Raw genomic sequence first — 10,481 nt, forward strand, 5'->3', positions numbered from 1 at the left:
TCAATCGAAAGGATACTGATGCGGCGATAGAAGGGGGCTCACCTGACAATGTGTCAAAAGGCTCGCCTACGGTGGCCGAGCGGAGGAAGACTATAATGGTCGGTCAGGTCAATCAAGGTCCGATCGACGAGAGGATACAAAAGTCGGTCAGGTAATAAGTGTCCGGGCGGGCCAACCGTCTAGCTCGGATAATACGGTAAGATATCCAGATGCTCAGTGTGGAGCAGCAGGACATCAAGGAGACTGGAGAGTTTGTCCGAACAAGAGGGCATGCTGTTGGTCCCCGTGGGTATTTTGATATGATCAACCAAGTTGGTTAGGTTCTGCTGTATTTGATCCCTGTGTCTGAGTGTGCAGGACCTTAGGAGCACAGGAAGTCGAGCGGAATACGCAGCTAGCGAGAAGGACGACACGGGAAGGGAGCCGACGGGCTCGGTGCGTCGGAAGGACGAGAGAGCTGCGGAAGAGTACTCCGGTGGGTGTGAAGAGCGTGCGCGACGTTCGAGGGATGTTAAGCCGAGACGGAAGGCTGCTCGAGGAGAAGGTCAGGAATTGGGTTCGGGTGAGCCCTATTCCGATTGGCCGCTATCACCCAAAAGTTCAGAGCATCGGAAGCCAAAGCCGGAAAGAAGCAATGTTGGAATCACTGCTCAAGGCGCCTTCAACAAGGTTGAAGGCGCCTCCAGCTTGAAGGCGCCTTCAATCTGGTTGAAGGCGCCTTCAGCCTTGTTTAAGGCGCCTTCAACCTGGTCAAACAGACCGTTCGTGCGCGGATAAAGTTTTATCCGCTGACCCAGCTTGGAGGCGCCTTAGACCCTCAATGGAGGCGCCTTGGAGCTTCGGGATAGAATTTCCAAGAGTTATAAAAGGACCCCTGGAGCTAGGAATTAACAACAACTTCTACATTCAACTCTATAAGCATTTCCTAGCAGTAGTTCTGAGCCATTAGAGTGTAAAAGGCTTCTCCGCCTTCAGCAAAGGAGAATTTTCTTAGTGTGCTTTCTTACTGCCCTGGATTAACAACTCTCTTGGTTGTAACCAGGTTAAATTTGGTTTCTGCTTTTATTTCTGCCTTTATTTTATTTACTATTGCATTAATTGAGTTGAAAGAACGAGGAGGGTAGTTTTATTTTTGTTCACAGCAATTCACCCCCCTCTTGCCGGCCTCCGCTGCACCTACAAGTGGTATCAGAGTCTGATAGCCTCAGAAGGACTAACCGCTAACTGAAACACTACGATCAAGATGATGGCCGGAGCGAACATCCATCCCTCGAAGTTCGACGGAGACTTCACCACATGGAAGCGCAAAATGGATGTATTTTTTAAAACTGAATTTGACATTCTTTTAATAATGAAATATGGCTATGCAGTTCCGAAAGATAAGGAGGAAAACACCTGGACGAAAAAGGAGCAAGCAGATTTCGTCTCCAACGGAAAGGCTGAGTTCCACCTACTCAGCATTCTGCTGCCTCAGGAGGTAAATCGAATCGGAAGCTACGACTCCGTGAAAGATCTCTGGGAAAAATTCCTGGAGCTTCACAAAGGTACCTCCGAAGCAAAGCTAGCGAGGCGCGACATCCTCCGGACCCAGTTGACGAACCTCCGGATGAACCAAGGAGAGAAGGTAGCGCAACTCCAAGCGAGGATCAAAGAGCTGATCACGCAACTAACCAATCTTGGAGAAGAGGTAACGAACCGGGACTCTATCCGATACGCGCTCAACGCTTTTCCGAGAACTTCCGATTGGGCCTCCTTAGTAGATGCTTACTACATCTCTAAGGACTTCGAGGTAAGTACATTAGAACAATTGTTTTCAACCTTCGAACTTCACGAATCTCGACTTGCAGAAAATCTAGTAGAGAAGTCGAACCTCAACATTGCCCTACGAGCTGAAAAGGACGATCCTGACTCCGAAGCGACGATCGACGAAAACGAAGCTGCATTAATGGTAAGACGTTTTAATAAGTTTTTTAAATCTAACAAATTTAGATCGTAGTCAAGTAAACGTCATCAAAAGAGAAGAATAGTCCATTGTTACAATTGCAACGAAGAAGGGCACATCAAGGAGGACTGCCCAAAATTGAGGAGCAGACAGAAGGATAAGGAAAGGAGCAAGAATCCAACTCGAACCAAACACAATCTAAAAGCCACGTGGGATGATTCGTCGTCCTCCGAATCAGAAGTCGAAGAATTCTTAGGAATAGCACTGATGGCCAACAGTCAGCTAGAAGAAACGTCTAGCTCAGAGATGAGCATCGATGAAGGGGGAGGAACATCAGAAGAAGAAAGTAGCAGTGAAGGGGGAGCGTCACTAGATCAGGTAAGTAAGGTACTCAATCTAACCTTGTCTCAGTCTTTTCGATTTTTTAAATCACTTTCTAAAGACTTATTCGGATTAGAAAAAGAAAATAAAGAATTGAAAATGAAATTAGCAAAAGCATGTCCACTTGAGATGTACGATAGTATAAAATCATAAAATGATAAATTAAAATTAGAAATTGAAAAATTAAAATCTGATGCATGCTTAAATAAATTTCCTAAATCAAAATTAAGAACTTATGGAAAATTAAATTGGTACATTAGAAAACACCAGGGTCAACTTAGAAAAGTGCCCAAAAATCATGTACCCCCTAAGTTTTTGATCAACTCTGTAGGAATGAACCTTTATTGGGTTCCAAAATCTCTGCTAGTTTAAATTTCTCTTTCAATTAAAAGCTTACAGTGAAAAAATTAAACATTGAAATTCTTTATGGAAGCTTTGTCTAAGGAAGTGGTTGTTGCTCCAATAACCAAGAATGCCTAGTGCCTCGCCACGATCTGGAAGCTAAAATATTGAAAGAAAATGTTTAATTAATTTTCTAAAAAAAGCATTAAAAACTAGAATTAAATAATGCTTTGAAAGTTTATCAAATATTTTTTAAAATAAACAAAAAATTTCTTTTTACGTAGAAATTTTTCTTGAAAATTCTAACTTAAATTTTTTTTTCATTTTAGTTAGAAACTTTTCCTGGAGAAATTTCATTTGACCTAGAAATTTTTTTTGGGAACATTCAAAAATTTAGTTTACTTAGAATTTTTTAATTAATTGACTTAGAAATTTTTTTTGGAAAATTCAGTTTAACTTAGAATTTTTTTTTTAAATTCTAAAAATTCATTTTTGCTTAGAAATTTTTTTTTTCTGAAAATTCAACTTAACTTAGAAATTTTTTCTAAAAATTCATTTTTGCTCAGAATTTTTTCTACCTTAATAATTTGCTTAATATTCTCTTATTGGTACCCATTTTTGCTGTGATCAAAGGGGGAGAGAAAGGTTACAAGTTAAAGGGGAGTTAGAAAGTTTAAAATTTTAATATTTTTCTAATATGTGTTGCAATTTTATTTATTGCAAAACTTATGCTTAAACATGCTAGTTTAGTAATTTTACTTTAAAATTACTTTTTCTGTCTATTTTTACCCTAACTTGAACTTGGGTTGATGCACATCAAAAAAGCGGAGATTGTTAGTCCCCGTGGGTGTTTTGATATGATCAACCAAGTTGGTTAGGTCCTACTGTATTTGATCCCTGTGTCTGAGTGTGCAAGAGCTTAGGAGCACAGGAAGTCGAGCGGAAGACGCAGTTAGCGAGAAGGACGACACGGGAAGGGAGTCGACGGGCTCGGTGCGTCCGAAGGACGAGAGAGCTGCGGAAGAGTACTCCGGTGGGTGTAAAGAGCGTGCGTGGCGTTCGAGGGACGTTAAGCCGGGACGGAAGGCTACTCGAGGAGAAGGCCGGGAATTAGGTTCGGGTGAGCCCTATTCCGATTGGCCACTATCACCCAAAAGTTCAGAGCATCGGAAGCCAAAGCCGGAAAGAAGCAGTGCTGGAATCATTGCTCAAGGCGCCTTCAACAAGGTTGAAGGCGCCTCCAGCTTGAAGGCGCCTCAAGCTGGTTGAAGGTGCCTTCAGCCTTGTTTAAGGCGCCTTCAACCTGGTCAAACAGACCGTTCGTGTGCGGATAAAGTTTTATCCGCTGACCCAGCTTGGAGGCGCCTTAGACCTTCAATGGAGGCGCCTTGGAGCTTCGGGATAGAATTTTCAAGGGCTATAAAAGGACCCATAGAGCTAGGAATTAACAACAACTTCTACATTCAACTCTGTAAGCATTTCCTAGCAGTAGTTCTGAGTCATTAGAGTGTAAAAGGCTTCTCCACCTTCAGCAAAGGAGAATTTTCTTAGTGTGCTTTCTTACTGCCCTGGATTAACAACCCTCTTGGTTGTAACCAGGTTAAATTTGGTTTCTGCTTTTATTTCTACCTTTATTTTATTTACTATTGCATTAATTGAGTTGAAAGAACGAGGAGGGTAGTTTTATTTTTGTTCACAGCAATTCACTCCCCCTCTTGTCGGCCTCCGCTGCACCTACACATGCTACTACACTTAGTTACCGCTAGGAGGAACAACTGAGGTTAACAGAACGGAGGAATCCTAGCCGAGCGACCATCCTGCTCGGCCAAGCAATGGAACCTGGCCATCAACGGAGCGGAGGAGCCCCGGCCGAGTGACTACCCTGCTTGACCAAGAAGCGGGACCATTGTTATATCTTTCAATATCCTTTTGGGAGATAGTACCGCTGATGCGAGATATGGTTAACAGTCGGATCGTACGACAGAAGTTTCTATTGTCTTGTCAAGGATATGCATGCCTTGTTAAGGTATAGTGTCAGAGGTACTTTCCTGACAGGTCCCTTCATAGGACATATTGGAGAATGCGTCCATGCCTCGAGGAGCGTGAACATCGCTCACCAGGGATCTATATAAAGGGGGGGTTCATCACCGGCGGAGGTATGCGTGATTATTGTTTGCGCTTGCGTTATTGTTGCTCCACTTTCCTCTATATTTTTCGTGATTGACTTGAGCGTCGGAGGGCCAACGATGGGGACCCCTTCCCTGACTCGGTATTGACATTACTTATTTTATAGAGTGGAGTGTGTTCTATAGTCAGTCAGCGTAGCAGCCACATCCCCAGCTTTCCACCCTCCCATTTTCGGACAGGATCATTTTGGCACCGTCTATGGGAACGTAGCCTGCATCCGAAACAAGAAGATGGAGGATGTTGGATGACTCACCACGGTGACACTGACCAAGGAGGAGCTCGACATGCTTATACAAGCCCAAGCGACAAGGATAGTCTAGCAACAACAACAAGTGTTGGTCGAGCGCCAAGCGCATGAGCCCGCCACATCAGCGACAGGGCATCAAGTAGAATATGGAGACCGAGCATAGCGTACATCCGCTTAAGGGCAGAACAAGAAGTCGACCGTCACATATGAGGATGTACCCAATGCATCGATCCCTTTCCATCGAGCACTGTTCCGGACTCCATCAGAGGAAAGGGGTCGAACAGACAAGGATTATGAATCTTCCTCGGGCGACGCACCCGTTCGGGACACACGAAAAGGGAAGACACAAAGGGACGATGATTTGCCCGAGCGGATCAATCAACAATTCTCTCAAGGGATTCTGGATGACTCTCTACCAAGGTACTACACCCCACTGATGATCAGGGAATACAATGGAAGCACCGATCTGGACAACAACTTGGCCAAGTTTGACAATGCGACCACACTTCATCAGTACACCGATGAGGTGAAGTGTCGTGTCTTCCTCACCACTCTCTTCGGATCAGCACAATGGTGGTTTAAGAGATTGTCGAACGAATCAATCCATAGCTTCAAGGACTTCCGAACGGCGTTTCTACACCACTCGCTAGTAGCCGCTGCCACCAAAAGACAAGCGTCAATTTGTTCTCCTCGAAACAAGGGCTCAGGGAGACATTGAGGGTCTACATCCAACACATCAATCAGGTGACTATAGAAATTCTCTTGATCCCCATAGAAGTATTGGTGAACGCCTTCACCCAAGGCCTTACCGAAGGGGAGTTCTTCCTGTCGCTCATCCAGAAGCTGCCAAGGGACTTCAACCATCTGCTCAGGAGGGCCATAGAGTACATAAATGTGGAGGAAGCCCAAGCGACTAGGAGAAATGATGCACTTGCCTAGCCCACAACAGCGCCCAAACGGTGTCCATCAAGCAGCCATCAACCCCCAAAGGGGCCCCAATCGGGAGGAGCCCAACAACACCAGGAGCCCAGGATGCATGTCGTGCAACATATAGTGGTCGGTCGCCGAAAGACTACAAAAGGCAAAGCATGGAGGCTACTATTCTGCTCCTTCTATTAGTCAATGGCACACAACATGCGCTACTGCTATGATCTGACTCCGATTGTAAGCCAACCGGCTCCACGAGGATATCGTCGTCGGTCACCATCACCTGATCGACATCACAGACGTCGAATGACAGGTCGGAAGGAGGAAGAGAGAGAGGTACGTTTGAGCAACGCCATCATCAGCCTCAGCGGAGGAACAACACGAGTCTCGCTCGAGTTTCTGTTGAGCAGAGCATACCCTTATCTCAGGAAGAAGAAAATAGGGGCAACACCGCTCGGGGAGAAATCAAAATGATCGCCGATGGACTAACTGGCAATGATTCCAACTGAGCGAGGAAGTTGCACGCCCAGTGGTTAGAGATACATGCGGTCGGATGCAGCAAGGAGAAGGCCGAAGGACCAGAGATCAGCTTCGGCCCTCGAGACTTAGAGGGAGTGGAGATCCTTCATGATGATATCCTGATCATCCGAGCAGTAATCGGTAACTATACTAATCCTGTCTGAATCGCTGAACCACCGGACGCTGGGCACGTGGCGCTCTCCTAGTCGATGACGTAGGCCTCCGTCTGGTCGCACGAATCGCCGGCGAGCCTGCACAAAAGTCGGGCCGGGAAGGGGTTCCCGGCGACGACCCTCCGATGCTCAAGTCAGGCAAGCAAGCAGTGAAAAAGTGGCTCTCGAAATATTAGAACGCGTACCTCCGGTGAAGGATGAGGGCCTTTATATATGGCAGCGGAGAAGCGAGTGTACACATACCGAGGTGTACACGTGTCCGCGGCCCATACCCTAGTAAGAGCTTGTCAGTGAGCTTACCTGACCCATACTGCTACAGTCCAAGCATGTCCTCGACGGGACAGCGGAACCCCCTGTCATAAGATTTGGAGTATGGCTTACATGTGGAACATACCCGTTGTCAGAAAAAGATGTCACTTGTCCTTTTGCCCTTACTCCCTGGTGAGCGTCCAGCCGGCCAGCTTACGCAACATCCGGCCGGACGTATACGGTGGTTTACTTAGGGAGATTATCAATCACTTGCTATGTGGAGACTATTAGCAGTATGCTACTTGATGGCTTTGGCCGAGCGTGCAGCCCGATCGGCCCTGCGATCTTGTCCGCTGAGCGCCGGAACCCTGACTTTCGACAGGGCGCCTTTAACTATCAACCGGACACCGACCGGCCGCCCGACCGGTCGAACCCACCCTTCTCCGGCCGGCCACCTGCCACTTTGACTTCCACGTGGTGTTGACCCCACCGGACGGGGGCCCCTGTTCTTACAACCAGATCACTTGCCTCCCCTTCAAGTCTAGTCGAAGGAGGCGATTAGTCCGACTGACTGGACTGTTAGCCTAGCCGGGCGGCGCCTTCAGGCACACCTAATCCGCTCGGCTTTTCACAGGGATGGCCTTTAAGGTTAGTCAACAGCAACCTTCCTCAGATCTCCTTGTACCCCGTGCTAATCTTCGACATTAAGGATCACCATGCGCTCATTAAATGCCTCGAATGACCTAACGCCACGTGGCGAACTGTCGTCATCGTACGGCGGCGGCGGTGTGGTGCTTTGATGGGATCGAGGCGGTTCGAAATGGACGGCGCGATGTGCACTTTGATTCCTGTGACCTGGATCCAACGGCGGAGGCCGCCCGGCCCCCGCCATATAAAATCTTCGCTCTCTCCTATTCCCCTCACTTGCTTTCGCGATCTCTACCTCTGTCTCTGGTGTTTCGGCGCTCCGGCGATTCCATTCCTGCTTTCCGATGCTCTCCGGCGCCTCTCCCTTGATCCTTTTTCCTTGCAGTAAGGCTCTATCCCTTTTCTTTCTTGCTTCTGGTGTTTAATCCATATTTCTCTCCCCAGTTTCCATCCTTGAAACCTCTTTTCGCTTGCTGTTGTTTTTCTCCTGCGTTTTTGCCTTTTTGATTCCTTCCGATCGGCCCATGGCTAGCTCTTCCCATTCCGAAGACCAGTCCCTTGGCCCTTGGTACACTACCATGCAGTCACGATTCGATCAGCGTGACTTTGACGCTCTAACCGATAATTTTGAAATCCCCGAAGATTTTGAACTCCTTTTAACTGGTCCTTCCGCCCGGCCGCACAGGCCGCCGCGCGGAGCTTTCTGTGCCCTTCGCGACCAGTTTACCGCCGGTCTGTGTTTCCTTGTACATCCCTTCATCATAGATGTTTGTAATTTTTTCGGTGTTCCGCTCGGCAGTCTAGTACCCAACACCTTTCGTCTCCTCTGTGGTGTTGTTGTTTTGTTCAAGATTCACAACATCCCCCTCCGACCGGAAGTCTTTTTTTATTTCTATTATCCCAAGCAAGCCGAGCTGGGCACCTTCATGTTCCAAGCTAGGCCCGACTTAGTCTTCTTCAACAAACTACCTTCTTCCAATAAACATTGGAAGGATTATTTTTTCTACATCCGTATACCCGATCAGGCCAACTTTCCGACCAAGTGGCAGGTCAACCTACCCTCGACTCCCGAGCTGAAGAAATTCAAGACCCGACCGGACTACCTCTATGCTGCAAATATGCTAGCCGGTCTGCGCCTTGACATCAATAAGCTTCTTCACGAAGGAGTAATGTACATCTTCGGCCTGAGTCCCATACAGATGCTAGGATCCTTTGTACGGCTAGAGAGGGGGGTGTGAATAGCCGCCCCAAATCGCTCTCGTTTCTTCCTACAATTAGGTTAGTCGCAGCGGAAAATACAAAGAAACGAAAGAGAAGAAAAACAAACCTTAACACGAGGATGTAACGAGGTTCGGAGATTAGGGCTTCTACTCCTCGGCGTGTCCGTAAGGTGGACGAGTCCGGTCAATCCGTCGGTGGATGAGTCCCCGGAGAACCGGCTAATACAATATACTCCTTGTGGGTGGAGAAACCTCGCCACAAACGTTTGCAACAGCAAACAAAGAGTACAAGAGCAGTAAGAAAAGCAATACAATATGAACACAATCGTACTCTACCAATTGCTTGCTTTCTTGTCGATTGGAGGTGAAGCAACTTCACGCGACGCCTACAACAGCAGGAACCAGCCGGAAGCTCACGCGAAGCTTTGGAGGAGCTCAACAAAGCTCAAGCACAAGAACACAGCAAGAAGGAAGAAGAGTCATCGCGCAGCCCTCGACCCCTTTATACCGCGAAGAAGACAATGAAGAAACTAGCCGTGCAACGCTTAGAACCCGATCGGTCTAAGGACCGATCAGCCCAGCGCATGAGGCTTGCTTTGTCACCGATCGGTCACCAGCGTCAGTTCGCCATTCGGCCCGGCCCGCCATGATCGGGGCGCGTTCAGCCACCGTCCATCCCGACGGCCCATGATATCGGTCGCCGTCTGCGGTCCTTGCGCGGCGGCCGCGATCGACGGCACGACCGATCCCACCTCTCTCGGCTGCGTCTCTGATCTCCTTCTGATCGGTCTCCGGACCGATCAGATAACCATCAGTAGCATACTGATCGGTCACTGATCGGTCACCAGACCGATCAGGAAACACTGAGTATCACTGGATCGGTCTGCAGACCGATCCAACTCCTAGGTTTAGAGTGCCCTCTCTAACCTAGTTCGGAGAACGAGCTACCGAGCCCTCTCCGACTCCATATGCCAAGCTTCACTCACTTGGACTTCTCAACACCAGATGTCCGATCACCCTTGATCCATCTGGATTTTCCCTTGCCCGGCTTCACTCACCAGGACTTTCCACCTGGCTTCACTCACCAGGATTTCACACTGCCTAACATCCCAGTTAGGACTTTCTCATTCACCTAGCTTCACTCACTAGGATTTTCACCTGGCTTCACTCACCAGGATTTCCAATCTGCCTGGCTTCACTCACCAGGACTTTTCCGTCTGCCTGGCTTCACTCACCAGGACTTTCCCTTGCCTGGCTTCACTCACCAGGACTTCCCAACTGCCTAACATCCCAGTTAGGACTTTCCCACTGCCTGGCTTCACTCACCAAGCTGCCTACCTTCCCGGTTAGGACTTTCTCACTGCCTGGCTTCACTCACCAGGACTTTCCACACTGCCTAACATCCCAGTTAGGACTTTCTCACTGCCTGGCTTCACTCACCAGGACTTTCCCACTGCCTGGCTTCACTCACCAGGACTTTCCCATTCACCTAGCTTCACTCACTAGGATTTTCCCGAATGCCTGGCTTCACTCACCAGGACTTTCACCTTCACCTAGCTTCACTCACTAGGATTTTCACCTGAATTCACTCACCAGGATTTCCCGACTGCCTAGCTTCACTCACTAGGTCTTTCCCCTGCCTGGCT

Source organism: Zingiber officinale, chromosome 6A (assembly GCF_018446385.1).
Source record: "Zingiber officinale cultivar Zhangliang chromosome 6A, Zo_v1.1, whole genome shotgun sequence".
Lineage (NCBI taxonomy): Eukaryota > Viridiplantae > Streptophyta > Magnoliopsida > Zingiberales > Zingiberaceae > Zingiber > Zingiber officinale.